The sequence below is a fragment of the Chlorocebus sabaeus genome, chromosome 8 (genome assembly GCF_047675955.1).
Source record: "Chlorocebus sabaeus isolate Y175 chromosome 8, mChlSab1.0.hap1, whole genome shotgun sequence".
Classification (NCBI taxonomy): domain Eukaryota; kingdom Metazoa; phylum Chordata; class Mammalia; order Primates; family Cercopithecidae; genus Chlorocebus; species Chlorocebus sabaeus.
Window position 1 is genome coordinate 68,730,462 of NC_132911.1, and position 14,966 is coordinate 68,745,427.

Consider the following 14,966-nt stretch of genomic DNA (forward strand, 5'->3'; position numbering starts at 1 on the left):
CTGTTTCCTTAAATGTCGTACTAGTTTATATTCTCACTAACAGTGTATAACTGTTTCCTTTTCTCTGCATCCTCACCAAAACCTATTGTTTTTAGACTTTTTAATAATAGACCCTCTGTGTAAGATGGTATCTCATTGTGGTTTTAATTTGCATTTCTCTGATTATTCGTGATTTTGAGGATTTTTCATGTTTGTTGGCTGCGTGTATGTCTTCTTATGAAAAACGTCTGTGTACTTCACCCACTTTTTAATGGAGTAATTTGGTTTTTTTCTTGTTGAGTTGTTTGAGTTCCTTGTAGATTCTGAGTATTAGCTTTGTCAGATGCATGGTTTGAAAATATTTTTCCCATTCTGTAGGTTGCCCGTTTACTCATTGATTGTTACTTTTGCTGTGCAGAAGGTTTTTAATTTAAGCCCTATTTTTCTATTTTTTTTTTCTTTTTTACATTTGCTTTTGAGGACTTGGTAATAAATTATTTGCATGGGCCAATGTCCAGAAGAGGTTTTCCTAGGTTTTCTTCTAGAATTTTTATAGCTTCAGATCTTATGTTTAGATCTTTAATACATCTTGTATTGACTTTTATATATGGTGAGAGGTATGTGACTAATTTCATTTTTTAGCATACAAATAGCCAAATCTCTAAAACTGACCAAAGATTTGGACACCTCACCAAAGAAAATATATGAATAACAACCACATGCAAAGATGGCCAACATTAATAGATGTAAAGGAAAGCAAATTAAGACCACCATGGATGGGCAGGAAAGGGTTAACTTAGGAGGCCTGTATTTCTCAAATCCTGCATTCCAAAGAAAGACCTGTCTTCAGGACTAGCCTTTGGACTATTCATTTGATATAATGATTTCTTATTCTTAATTCTTGTCAGGCAGAATATTCCTGAATATTCAGAGAATATTCTGAGGTTCTGTACCAGTTCGACCAAGTAAGTTTATTCTAACAATGTGATTTATGATGAACACCTGGTTTTACTGAGGTAGGGATGAAGTGCAGCATGGAGTCAGAGGAGCTACCAGTCACATTGACTGTGTTACTGACCCCCAATAAAACTCTGGACACAGAAGCTCAAGTGAGCTTCCCTTGTTGAAAACCCTCACACATATTGTCACACATCATTACTGGAAGAATTAAGCATGTCCCCAAGTGACTCTACTGGGAAGGGACACTTGGAAGCTTGTGTCTGGTTGTTCTTGGACTGCATTCCACATGCCTTTTCCCTTTGCTGATTTTAGTCTTTATCCCTTTACTGTAAAAACTATAATCATGAATATAATAGTTTTTTCAAATCCTTCTAGTAAATTATTGAGCCTGAGGGTGGTATTAGAGACTGCTAAGGCAATGACATAATACTACACACCAACTTGAATGGATAAAATGAAAGAGATTGACACACCAAGATTTGGCCAGAATTTGAAGCACCTGGAACTTTCATATATCATTGGTTGGAATGCAAAGTGGTACATACATCTCTTTTACACAACAGCTTGGCAGTTTCTTATAAAGTTAAATACATTTATATGGCCAGCAATCCCACTCCTAGATATTTAACGGAGAAATGAAAATATATGTCCACACAAAAACATGTCTGCAAATGTTTTTGGCAACTTTATCTGTAATTTACAAACACTTCAAATGTTCAATGTTTGGTGGATAGATTAAAAAATTGTGGAACATCCTTATATAGAATACTATTCTGCAATAAAAGAGGAACAAAGTAAAAATACATGGAACAATGTGGATAAATCTAAAACACATTATACTATTTGAAAGGAGCAAGACACCAAAAACTACATCCTTTTTCCACATGATTCCATTTATGTGATATTTGGGAAAAGGCAAAACTAAAGAGGTGGAATCAGATCAGTGGTTGCTTGAATTCAGAGGAAGAGACTGCAAAAGGGAATAACAGAATTAGACTGATTATTATCACTATGTATGTATTTGCAAAAACAAAACAACTTATTGGTCTAAAAATAATCCATGAGAACCAGGTCTGATAAAATACATTTTCTGATTTAAATAAACCTAAACAATCATACAAGGAGAGTTAGGTACAAATTTAAGTAAGATGTTTAAGGATTGAAACCATTGCCTAAGCTCTGTATCCCTAGCACAGTGCACTTAATAAATGCTTAATAATATGAAAAGAGAAGTCTCTCCTAAAACATGCGTAATATTTCACCGTAAATATTTCATTTAAACAATTGCCCTGTTATAGGACATGTCAGTTGTTTCTAATATTTTACTATTATAAACGATGTTATAAGAACATCCTTGTGTATGTTTTCCCATCTTAAATTATTCTTTACATAGCCTTTATTTGTAAGTCTTTATATACAAATATATGGAATATATATATATACACACACACACTAGACAATGTCTCTCAAATGTCTACCTATTTTTCTAGTTTTCTGTGAAAAAAAAACTCTTAACTTTCTGTGAAATTTGTCAAGTGAAGGTCTAATTTTTTTTTCCTCTGCCATTATTTTTAATGTACAAAGTTCTCTCCATTCAGCTATCTGAAGTAGGAGCTTTCTAGCTCCCTTTTTGATTTTTTGTGAGTGTGCGTGATCTTTAAGGACTTGGTTTAAACCACTGTTGTAACACTAATATACTGCTTTGTGATTATCCATTTGTCTGCCTTTTCTCTTGATACGGTGTGATTCACATGACAAGAAACCACTTTTTATTCAACTTCAGATGACCTCATCTCTAACCATGGCATGTGGCACACAGTAGGGACCTGACAAGGGTGCCTTAGCTAAATAAGCAGAAGAGGTCTGAACAGCGGGGTCCTACTTCTGCCCCTACCACTGCCAAAGTGTAAATGCAGTCCACCCTCTGCATTTGTTTACACAAGGTAAGTCCCTGCTTCTCAGTGTCTTGTGGTGTCACCTCAAGGGAACTAAGCAATTTCTACCAAAGCAGCATGTAAGTTTGCACACTGTCCTTTGTTCTTTGCTACCCATGACATTAGGGGGCCTCAATTTTTTTTTGCAGTGAACTGGATTTCTTTGTCATAAGGGAGTATAGCTAGAGGTTCAGATGACAGGCCCTGGAAACAATTAGGATAAAAGGTGAGCTTTGATCCTTACTAGTTAGAGCTTTGGAGAGTTGTGTCTTCCCCTGTAAAATGGGAAAATAAATGTATTCCCTTCATAGGATTGGGTGTCCTAATGTATGTAAAGGTACCAGCACGTAGGAAAGGCACAATAAAGGTGTGATCTATTCTTATTAGTCATGTCCTCCCTCTGTCCATCTGTACTGGGTGCTTATATTTCATGACAAGTTTTTGGCAGGTTGCTTCACACAGGCTAGCACATTGAGAACAGGGCTAGTGGCAATGTGCAGATGTGCCTTCTTGTGCACACTTACCTTGCTGGTTGGGCAAAGACATCTCCCTTAGTGTTTCTGCACTGAGTTACTCCTACAGTCCAACCCCACAGCTCTTGACAGAAGAGCCTTCTCAAAGGTCTTTACTCTTGCTCTGTCTGCACAAAGATGAACTGTTATTTTTCATTTCAGTCTTGGCACCACTGCCCCTCAGTCATCACTTCTGCTTCCTTCCCTTTATGCATAGGATAAAAGATCTGTGAGCCCAGAATATACTCCTCTTATTCTAGCTCTGTTAATGCTGTGACTTCTCTCCCAGCTATTGAAAATGGTTCTGTTTGGGTGCCGTTTCAGCAGCTGGCTTCCTCCGCTCTTTGTGTTTCTCTTGTTTGCTTTAAAAACTAGTGATAAAAATTCTTTTTTTTTTTCCATTTTTTTATTTTTGTCATGGAGCTGGGAGCTGGGCAAAAGCTTATTTTCAAATGTATTTTTCTAGATGCCCCAAAAACAGAAACTCTAAGGGAACTATAGAATTTGCTTTAAGATTAAGTACACCTGGGATTGTACCTGTTGGGTGGGTGTCTAGGCTGTAAATAAATATTAAACTAGTGGTTATTTCACTAGGATTTTAACTACAGAATCATCTGCTTCAGTGAAATTCTAAGTCAGACTCATTTTTGTAATAACTGGTGAAAAGAGACTTCAAACTCTGTATTCTAAGCAAATGGTATAGCCTCCCAAGGCCATCCACCATCTGCCAGCTATGTGTGTGAATTGCCACAGCTCAAATTCCACTCCAGTAAACAACATTAACCAAAAGGTTCACTTTGTTGAATATTTTCAAGTCCTGGAAAGTGGTTCACACTGACATTCGGTGTTTCATAGAGGAGGAAACTACATTTAAAAGGAAGGATGACCTGAGTTTGATTAATTTGAAGAAAAGCATGTGGATTAATCATAATAAAATCATAGTATATAATACTGACTAGAACTTACTCCATCCAGCACCCTGGACTTAGCACTTTACCCGTATAATTTCATTGAATTCTCACCACAACCCTTTGAGGTAAGCACTAACATTGCCCAGTTTTGCAGATGACAAAAGTGGGGCTGAGGGAATTTCACTGACTTACCTAAACTCACACAGATGGCAAATGGCAGAACCAGGGCTTAAACCCAGACCTGTCTAAAATCCAAAAGTGTGCTCTGAACAAGTGGTTCTTCAAATCCAGACTGGACAACTGCACTTCCTTAGTTATGCAGGCATCCCCTGAAAGCGCATAAAAATAGAAACCCTTGGCTTCACACTTAGAGATGCTGAGTTAGAGGGTCTCATGTGGGAGGCAAGGAATCCTGGTGGGAAGCAAAGCTTAGGTTCTATTCTATAACGACCCCTGAGTTCTGGCTCTGGATCAGAAGATTACAGAAAATGTTCTCTAGTTTGTGACTACAAGCTAGAGAAAGACTGTTGGGTTTAAAGTTAAAGACATGAGCTTTCATCATTTGAGAAACTTGCTTGATGATGTTGCACTTTTCACATATGAGACCAATACCACAATATGTGCCATTGTATCTTCTAAGGTTATAATGAAGCTCAGAAAAGATAACGTAGCAAGAAGAGCCTTGAAAAATAGCAGACTGCTACATACACACAGATCACACATTTATGACTACGGTATTTTATTTCTTATTTCCTGGGTGTAGCAGATGATGCCAGTGCACTATCCAAAACAACTTGGATCCTGTTTTTACCATTTTTGCACAAATCTCACCCCTTTACACCCACACAACACAGTGTTATGTTTCCAACAACCAGCACCTGTGACCCTTCTGAAAGTTGTACTGGGGCAACTGAGGCTTCTGGGTCCTCAGAGGTTTACCCCTGTGGAGGAAAGCCCTTGTCCAAAGGCAGACAGGTACGAGGGGAAGAGAGGCCAGTTCACTGGCTCAGGTCGGGACAATTCTGAGGCCTAGCCTACTCTCCAGCCCTCCTCTGTGGATTGGGACTCTGCAGGTGTTCCCCTGAGATCATACCCTGGCATGGCTTTCTGCCCGTCCCTCTCCTACCTTGCTCAGTTCCTCACTGATCTCTCCCAGAAAACATTTGTTCATAAAGCACATGTCCAAGAGTCTTCTGTGGAAGATCTGCTTCTGGGAAACCCAGTCTCGAGGTTTTTGTCCCATAGTCTTGCATCAGTGCCCTTCTAACCAGGATCCATGAATATTAACATTCTTATCGCTTCCCCTTTGTCTTCCCTTCTCCCCAAGCCCAGTGCTTTTCTCTAGCTGGGGATTGTGATGGAGTCTTCGACTCCTCCACCTGCTCTTCAACATTTTCTTACTGTCTTTCAGGTGATGAAAAGGCCCTAGGCATTGAGGAGGGACCAGAACAAGAACAAGGGTAGATACAGGCCATCTGCTTGAGACAGTGTCACATCTTTTCCCTGAGGCAATGTAGCAAAGAAGGAGAAAGACAAGAAATTGATGGAGGTGACATTAATTCATACTTTCAAGATATTATGCTACTTTATTCAGTATCACCATTACCTTTTTAGTTTTTTCTTTATTGTTTATTTACCTTTTAATTCATTAGTTCTCACCGGTCAACATTTTGGGAATGAAGATTCCCAGAAGTTACTTCTGCCGCTATTATCTTTGGTCTGTTTCTATTCTTTTTTGAGGGTCAAGCAGGGGCTCCTAAAATCTTGACTCTATGATTTTGGATCCCCCTCTTCGACTCCCTTATCCTAGGTTAGACAGGATTCACTGGATGTGAGGGAAGTCAAAACTCCTGAAATTTCTACGTGAAAAAATAAATCGCTGACCATTAGAATGATGAGCCTTTTGAGTAACTAAACATCTTTCACAATATGGCTATTTCAGCTTGCCTTATTCATTTAAGCTATAGTAAGAAATTCTCTTAAAAAATAAAAATAAAAATCTGAACTCTTAAGATTTAGTGCGTCTTTGCTTGAATATTGAACAGCCATAGACTCAAAAAAAAGCTGTAAGAAACTATTTTAGGGAACATATCGACACAGCAATCCTTAATTGAATATTACCAACTGCTTCATATCATATATTTAGAAAGAATCTGTTTATGTTGTTTTGCTACTCTAATGAATAAAGTCAGAATGGTTTAATCATCTTTTAAACATCAAATAGTCTTTATTTTAACAAATGTCCTTATTGGTACAGGATTTGAAACCCTAGTCACTAGAGCAAGACAACACAGCCATTTTTACACCAGCAAAACAAGCAGCTATGAGACCTCACAGATAACAGAAAGAATTATCATACACCCAACTTACTGCCTGGCACAATCTATGTGATACTGAAACAGATCATTGAAAATCAAAACATGTAACCTCTCCAATAGTTATTTCATCTGTACATTGACAAATAGTTGGGTTGATTGTATTTTATTTCTGGCTAATAGATTTAAGAGTTTAATTACTGACTGAGACAACTGGATTAAAAAAATAATTTATGCCTGAGATAACTTGGAAAGGAAGGCTGACAAAAGAAAAGAGGATCAATTTCCAACCAATCTGGAAAAAAATGACTAAGACTCTATAAATAATTCTAACGAAGGGCCTGTGGCAATAAGCTGCTTAACCTAACCAGAAAGTAAGAAACACAAAGCCCATGGATGAGGAAAAGGCATCAATACTTTTAGATACATGGAGTTGAAAAAACTGAGTCCCATTTCACAGTCTCTTCAGTAAAATTTTAAATGATGGTTAAAAACATATTATAGTAACCTGAAGCTAATAAAACTACCATTGTATCACATTACAAATATGAGAAAATTAGTGTACAACATTTCTTGTAATCAACAATTACATTTTTTTTTTTTTTTTTTTTTTTTTGGTGGACTCTATTCTGCAGGCAAGAAGCAGCGACTCCATGACTCGAGGGTTTGGGGCAGGGTGGCATGAGGCGTGCAAACATTTTCTTGGCTGTTTTTTTTATTTTTTAAAATTATTTTTAAATTACACTTTAAGTTCTGGGATACATGTGCAGAACGTGAAGGTTTTTTTACATAGGTATACACGTGCCATGGTGGTTTGCTGCACCGATCAACCCGTTACCTACATTAGGTATTTCTCCTAATGCTATCCCTCCTCTAGCTCCCTACCCCCTGACAGACCCCCGTGTGTGATGTTCCCCTCCCTGTGTCCATGTGTTCTCATTGTTCAACTCCCACTTATGAGTGAGTTTGGTTTTATGTTCCTGTGTTAGTTTGTAAGAATGATGGTTTCCAGCTTCACCCACGTCCCTGCAAAGGACATTAACTCATCCTTTCTTATGGCTGCCTAATATTTCATGGTGTGTATGTGCCACATTCTTTTAATCCAGTCTATCATTGATGGACATTTGGGTTGGTTCCAAGTCTTTGCTATTGTGAATAGTACTGCAATAAACATACATGTGCATGTGTCTTTATAGTGGAATGATTTATAACCCTTTGGGTATATACCCAGTAATAGGATTGCCGGGTCAAATGGTATTTCTAGTTCTAGATCCTTGAGGAATCGCCACAGTGTCTTCCACAATGGCTGAACTAATTTACTCTCCCACCAACAGTGCAAAAGCTTTCTTATTTCTTTACTTCCTCTCCATCATCTATTGTTTCCTGACTTTTTAATGATCACCATTCTAACTGGCATGAGATGGTATCTCATTGTGGTTTTAATTTGCATTTCTCTAATGACCAGTGTTGATGAGCTTTTTTTCATATGTTTGTTGGCCACATAAATGTCTTCTTTTGAGAAGTGTCTTTTCATATCCTTTGCCCACTTTTTGATGGGTTTGTTTGTTTTTTCCTTGTAAATTTGTTTAAGTTCCTTGTAAATTCTGGATATTAGCCCTTTGTCAGATGGACAGATTGCAAAAATTTTCTCCCATTTTGTAGGTTGCCTGTTCACTCTGATGATAGTTTCTTTTGCTGTGCAGAAGCTCTTTAGTTTAATTAGATCCCATTTGTCAATTTTGGCTTTTGTTGCCATTGCTTTTGGTGTTTTAGTCATAAGGTCTTTGCCCATGCCTATGTCCTGAATGGTATTGCCTAGGTTTTCTTCTAAAGTTTTTATAACAATTACATACGTGTTTACATTGACAGACACACAAAAATGCCAGCAGCCCTGTTAGATTTGGGGCACTTTTTTTTCCTTTCTTCTGCTCTCAAAACATTATGTGATATGGCTAAGTAGCTCATAAAAATATGAAAATATGAATTAATTGAAAAGACATGTTGTTTTTAAGAGGAGTACTTAGCTCCTCTTAGCTCCTCACAGAGCTCTGAAACCAAGTTGGCACTCAAGATGTGACTGCCACTTCCTCAGTTCCCTGAAACTTGCAGAGCAGAGTTCTATGGTTTCAGGAAAACGCCAGAGACAACAGCAGACTTCTCAAACTGCTGCACCATTAACACCTGTTTGACAACTTTGTCTTAATTAGTGATTCAGAATAGCTGGACTCTATAATGTGATGAAGCTTTAGGGATACCTTTACCAATTTATTCTGTTTCCATTCTCTTTTTTTGTATGCACATGGAGTAACATATGAAAAAATATATCTGGGTTTAATCAAGGTTAAGATAACTCAATTTTAACAAGGATAAAATGAATATTCCGAGTGGGCAGAATCACGATGCCATAGTTTCATTGGCAGCCATTTTTCTTTAGCGGTATGTAAATATCAGTAGAGTCTGCAATCAGTGGTGTCTTAGACTGAATGAAACACTGCATTATGGTAATGAGGAAACACAGACATGTTTAGCAAGCTTTTTAGGTACTATGGGCATCTTCAATTATTTTGGAACTATTGTCCCCTCCTATTTTTATTTAACATTATATACATTATTTAGGGGAAAGTCATTAACTCCATTAACAGGTAGTTTGTTAATGGATAGAGGTCTCAAAAGCATAAAGAACAGTGAAATAATATCAAGACTAAAGATGGTTAAAAATTATCTCAAGAAAAACAAAAATCAGAGAGTTTTTATGCCTTCTAATCATTTGGGAGAAATAATCAGTCTTTAAGGACAATTGTGGATATGAGGGTACCCAGGCAGGCAACTATAGGGACAAGGGCTATCATTTTCATTATTTCCAAAGGAACAAAACCAGGAGAACAGAACATCTGCATATTGCTGCTCTCTTTCTTTACCTAATAGCAGTGAGTTAATAAACCCTCTTTGACCAGTGGCTACTGCTTAGTGGACTATATGATACAATTAATATATTTGCATTTTAATAAGAGGTGAATCAAGCTCCACACATTCTTTTGAAGACCAAATAACTCAGACTTCAGAAAGCCGATAAAGGCAGATGATCAGGTGACTTTTTTCCCTGGATTTTTAGGTCCAGTCTTTCCCTGGAATGAGGAAAGAGGTTTCCCCAGAGAGAATGAACATTTCTACGGCCAACAATCCTGGGAAGTGATAAATTCTAGGGCAGGAAATAAAGACTCTATGGAGAAGTATGAGCTTGGAAATTGGCCAGGAGCTAGCTGGGCCAGAGCTCTGTGGTCTGGAGACAACTGGAACATTTGGAGGAGGTGGGCAGGACACTGAATTGCTACCGCCCGTGTGAAGGCAAAGTACCCTCTTGGCGTGATTCCTGGCCTGTGCAATTTTTCTGTGTTGTATTTTCCTTATGTAATAGTTTCAAGAGCTCTTAATATAAGGTTCCTTTTTGGTGACATTGTTTTCTTCTCTCTTTCCTTTATGACTTTTATTACTACAAGGAAAGGGAAAGAGGCAGTTACTAGATTCTGTTTATGCATCACTCCAAATCTTTGCACTTGCTTTGCTTTCTGACCTGTAAAGCCCCCAATAGAACTCACCCTCTTCCACAGATCATGGAACCAGTTGTCTCCTGCCTTCACTGTGGCTACAGACCTAGAGGCTCAATGTACTCCAATCCCCCCACGTTCCTGCTGTTCTGAGGTTTAGGGGGACACCAGGACTCACTTGGCATTCATGTTATAGTTAAAGCTCCACAGATCCAATTTCGACCTATAGATTATGGAAGCAAGTGGACAGATGCTGCTTCCTTCCTTGCCCCTAGACAGAGTGCTGGATGTACAGTTTCTTCATTTATTCTCCCTAAAGATATCCCCAAAGGCCAAAGAATTTGCTTGCCATTAAGCTCAGTAATATACTTCCTTACATTTCTCTCCCTCTCTCCTGTTTCCTTGGCATTGCATTTCCCCAATCCAATATTGGCATATTAGTTTGGCCTCAGGCTCTGCTTTGTAGGAGATCTTAACTGATACAGCAATCCCAAAAGTCCGTCTTAGGAAGAAGGATAAGACAGAATACAAGACCTGACCAGATAGAAAGGAGGAGTGGTGAGAGACAAAATCATATAATAAAAACATAGCCTCTGGCGCCAGACTGCTTGGATTCAAATTCTGTCTCCACTACGTACTAGCTGTGTAAGCTAAGGCAAACAATTCAGTTTTTATGCATACGTTTCTAATCTGTAAAAACAAACTAATAATAGAACTTGCCTCACAGGGCTACTGTGAGGTCTGAAGGAGTGAATTAATAGAACATGGTAATTAATATACATGGTAAGATCTATATTAGCATAAACAGCTATCATCATCATCATATCATCATCATCATCATCATCATCATCATTATAAGGCCATAAAGGTGCTGGAAGAATAAGGTGGAAGAATAAAAAGAAAAGCAGCGGTCCAGAAACAGTGGCTCACGCCAATAATAACAGCACTTTGGGAGTCAAGACGGGAGGATCGCTTGAGCCCAGGAGTTCAAGACCAGCCTGGGCAAGATGGTGAGACCCCCATCTCTACAAAAAAAGTCTTAATATTATCTGGGGTGGTGGTGCGCACCTGTAGTCCTAGCTACTGGGGGTGGGTGGGGAGGCTGAAGTAGGAGGGTTGCTTGAGCCCAGGAGGTCAAGGCTGCAGTGAGCTATAATCACACCACTGTACTCCAGCTGGGCAACAAAGTGAGACATGCCCCACCATTTAAAAGAGAGAAAAGAAGACAGAAATACAGAAAGAGAGAGAGAGAGAGAGAGAGAGAGAGAGAGAGAGAGAGAGAGAGAGAGAAAGAAAGAAAGAAAGAAAGAAAGAAAGAAAGAAAGAAAGAAAGAAAGAAAGAAAGAAAGAGAAAGAAAAAGAAAGAGTGAGAGAAAGAGAAAAGGAAGGAAAGAAGGAAGGAAGGAAGGGAGGGAGGGAGGGGGCTGGGTGCAGTGGCTCACACCTGTGTTCCCAGCACTTTGGGAGGCTGAGGTGGGTGGATCACCTGAGGCCCGGAATTCGAGACTGAACTGGCCAACACGGTGAAATCCTGTCTCTACTAAAAATACAGAAAAAAAAAAAAAATTAGACAGGCATGGTGGTCGGTGCCTGTAATCCCAGCTACTTGGGAGGCTGAGGCAGAGGAATTGCTTGAACCCGGGAGGCAGAAGTTGCAGTGAGCCGAGATCACGCCATTGCACTCCAGTCTGGGTGAGAGCATGAGACTCTGTCAAAAAAAGGAAGAAAGAGATAAAGAGACAGAGAGAAAGAGAGAGAAGGAAGGAAGGAAGGAAGGAAGGAAGGAAGGAAGGAAGGAAGGAAGGAAGGAAGGAAGAGAAAGGAGAAAGGAAAGGAAAATAAAAGAAAGAAAAGAAAATAAAAGAAAGAGAGATGGAAGGAGGGAGGGAGGAGGGAAGGAAAGAAGGAAGGGAGGGAGAGAGGGAGGGAGGGAGGTAAAGAAAGATGAAAGAAAAAGGAAAGAAGAAAGGAAGGAAGGAAGGAAGGAAGGAAGGAAGGAAGAAAGAAAGAAAGAAAGAAAGAAAGAAAGAAAGAAAGAAAGAAAGAAAGAAAGAAAGAAAGAAGAAAGAAAAGAAAAGAAAAGAAAGGAGAAAGAAAAGGAAAGGAAAAGAAAGAAAAGAAAAGAAAGAGAGATGGAAGGAGGGAGGGAGGAGGGAAGGAAAGAAGGAAGAGAGGGAGGGAGGGAGGGAGGTAAAGAAAGATGAAAGAAAAACGAAAGAAAGAAGGAAGGAAGGAAGGGAAAAAGAAAAGCAGGAAGTTGATGCCACTGTCCTTAATCCTGACTCCCACTGAATGAGGGAGTAAGAGACTAGGTGGAGTAGGTAGTATAATCTCAAGATGGAGTGAACCAGATGGGTTTGAGGAGACCTAAGAACACCCCCGTTCCCTTGGGCAGCGCATAGTAAGTGGAAAGCTTTACCAAAAAGCAATCAGTTCAGTTCCACATGCAATGTGTCTCCGGTGAGAGAGCACAATATTGGTGGAGAGTGAGACGTAGCACCCGGTTCTGAGCTCTCTGCATGTGCTACGTAGGGAATGTGGGTGTAGTGGTGTGAAGAATTCTCAGAGAAGCGGGGGACAAGAAGATCCTAGGAGTAAAGAATATCAAATCATACAAGACTATACTATAACCATCCTTGAGTGCTGAGCTATGGCAGGGGCTATAGCCTTCAATCCACCAGAACAGGACCGCATCTCAGCTGGTGACCGCATCACCAACACTGAACACCCACTGGCCACTGCTTGGAAAATACCACATAAACCAGAGCCACCTGCCCCCATCCCACAACAAAGTTACCTGTGCTTTTCTCTGCACACAGAGACCAACTTGGGAAGATGGGGTGGGGTGGAGGAGGTAGGAAATTTTTAAGAAAGAAGAACCACTCATTTAATGGAGTGTATCTGTGAATTGATTAAATATTTACCAAAAAAGATTACTGGAGGAATCTAAACTATGTTTCCTGTGACATTATATATGTTTTGGTCCATGACTTCTGGCTCATAACTCCTATAGCCCTGTGACAGTCTCTTGTTATAATGTTGGGGTGCTTTAGGTCTCAGAAGCAAGCCTCAGGAAACAGGATCTCTCTCTCTCTCTCTCTGATTCTCTCTCTTTCTCTCTCTCTGACTTTCTCCTGCCTTCCTTTCAACTATTACTTTTTCTCCCAGAAAACAAGACTTTAATCTTCTCCCACCTTTCTGTAGTGGAGCTAGCCATAAAGAAATTCTCTCACCTACCTTGTCTGTTGTAGCTCATAAGATCTACATTTTAGAAGTTCTGCCCCATACCCTGTCTTCTGTCTGCTCAGAATCTTCTTGGCCTTCCTGGGTTTCTATTAGTATCAGATCATACCCTTTTTTATCAAATCATATTATGGTCAATCATGCCTATCCAATAAAGTCCCAATAAAAGCCCAAGAAGATGGGGGTACCAAGAGCTTCTGGGATAGCTGAGCTTCTGGACGGTGGCATGCACAGGGAGGGCATGGAAGCCCCCCTCATACTTCACCCTATGCATCTCTTCATCTGTATCTTTTGTAATATCCTTTATAATAAACCAGTTTATGAAAGGAAGTGTTTCCCTGAGTTCTGTGAGCCACTCTGGCAAATTAATCAAACCCAAGAAGGGGATTGTGGGAAAACTGATTTGTACCGAGTCAGTCAGAATCACAGGTAAAACAATCTGGGGTTTATGATTGAAACCAGAAGTGGGATAACCTGTGGGGCTGAGCCCTCGACGTGGGGGATCTGATGCTATTTTCAGGTAGATAGTGTCAGAATTGAATTGCAGAACACCCAGCTGTGTCCACTGCAGAATTGATTGATTGCTTGATAATGGGGAGAAATGCCTATACATATGGTCACAGAAGTCTGTGTTGATTGCTGTGGTGTGACCACAGAGGAAAAACAGTTTGTGTTTTTCCACTCAGATTTTTCTAGAAAATTGAAACTGATCACTCTCTTCTGTCTACTCCATCAGAGAGGAGAGCTCGTGTGCCAGCTACAGATGATAAAGGAAGTTACTTTTTTTTTTTTTTTTTTTTTTTGCACATTGGAAGAACTCTCAGTAATAGGTGTGGACTTAAAAAAGCATTCATTGAAGAACTCAGGTGTGTAGAATGCTTATTTCTGACAATAAAACACTTTGGGGGTTTGTAACATTGAATTTTAAAATCTTTATGCCTTTAAAAAGTCCCTGTATAGTACTATTACTTCTCTAAGGCCACTTCCACTCCATATTATCAATTTCTTTCCAAAGGAGCAATTAGTTTTAGAAAAGAGGCGGGTACTAGAGATTTAGTGTTTCTGAAACCAGACAAGGGGAGGAGGAGCCAGCTGCAAATGGGAAGCGTATTCTACCAGATTCTCACTGGGGTAAACAGCACATATTCCTTAAGGTCAAGCAAGTACAGAATCTGAAGCGTGAATAATTAATAAGGATGTACAAGATGTCACAACTCACATTCCCTGGATTTGCTAAGATACGGATAAATTGGAACCTGACATAAACAAATTGTGTTTAATAACCCTTAAAAACGTGATCCCTGAAGCATTCTGCACTGCTTCAGTTGCCCCTTGTCCAACTCCTTCTATCTTAATTTATAGTTGACAAAGACTAGTAAGAAAAAAGTGCTTGAACTTAAGTAATAAAATCAGTTACAAAACCACTTACTTTATCACATATTTAATGTGCTTCCCTACCACTTTTTTTTTTATAACTTTCTAATCTCTCTATTTAAGGAAGACACATAAAGTATCATTTAATTTCAGCTGAGAAAGCGTCTTCCAGAGCCAACCCTGGCATCAGCAT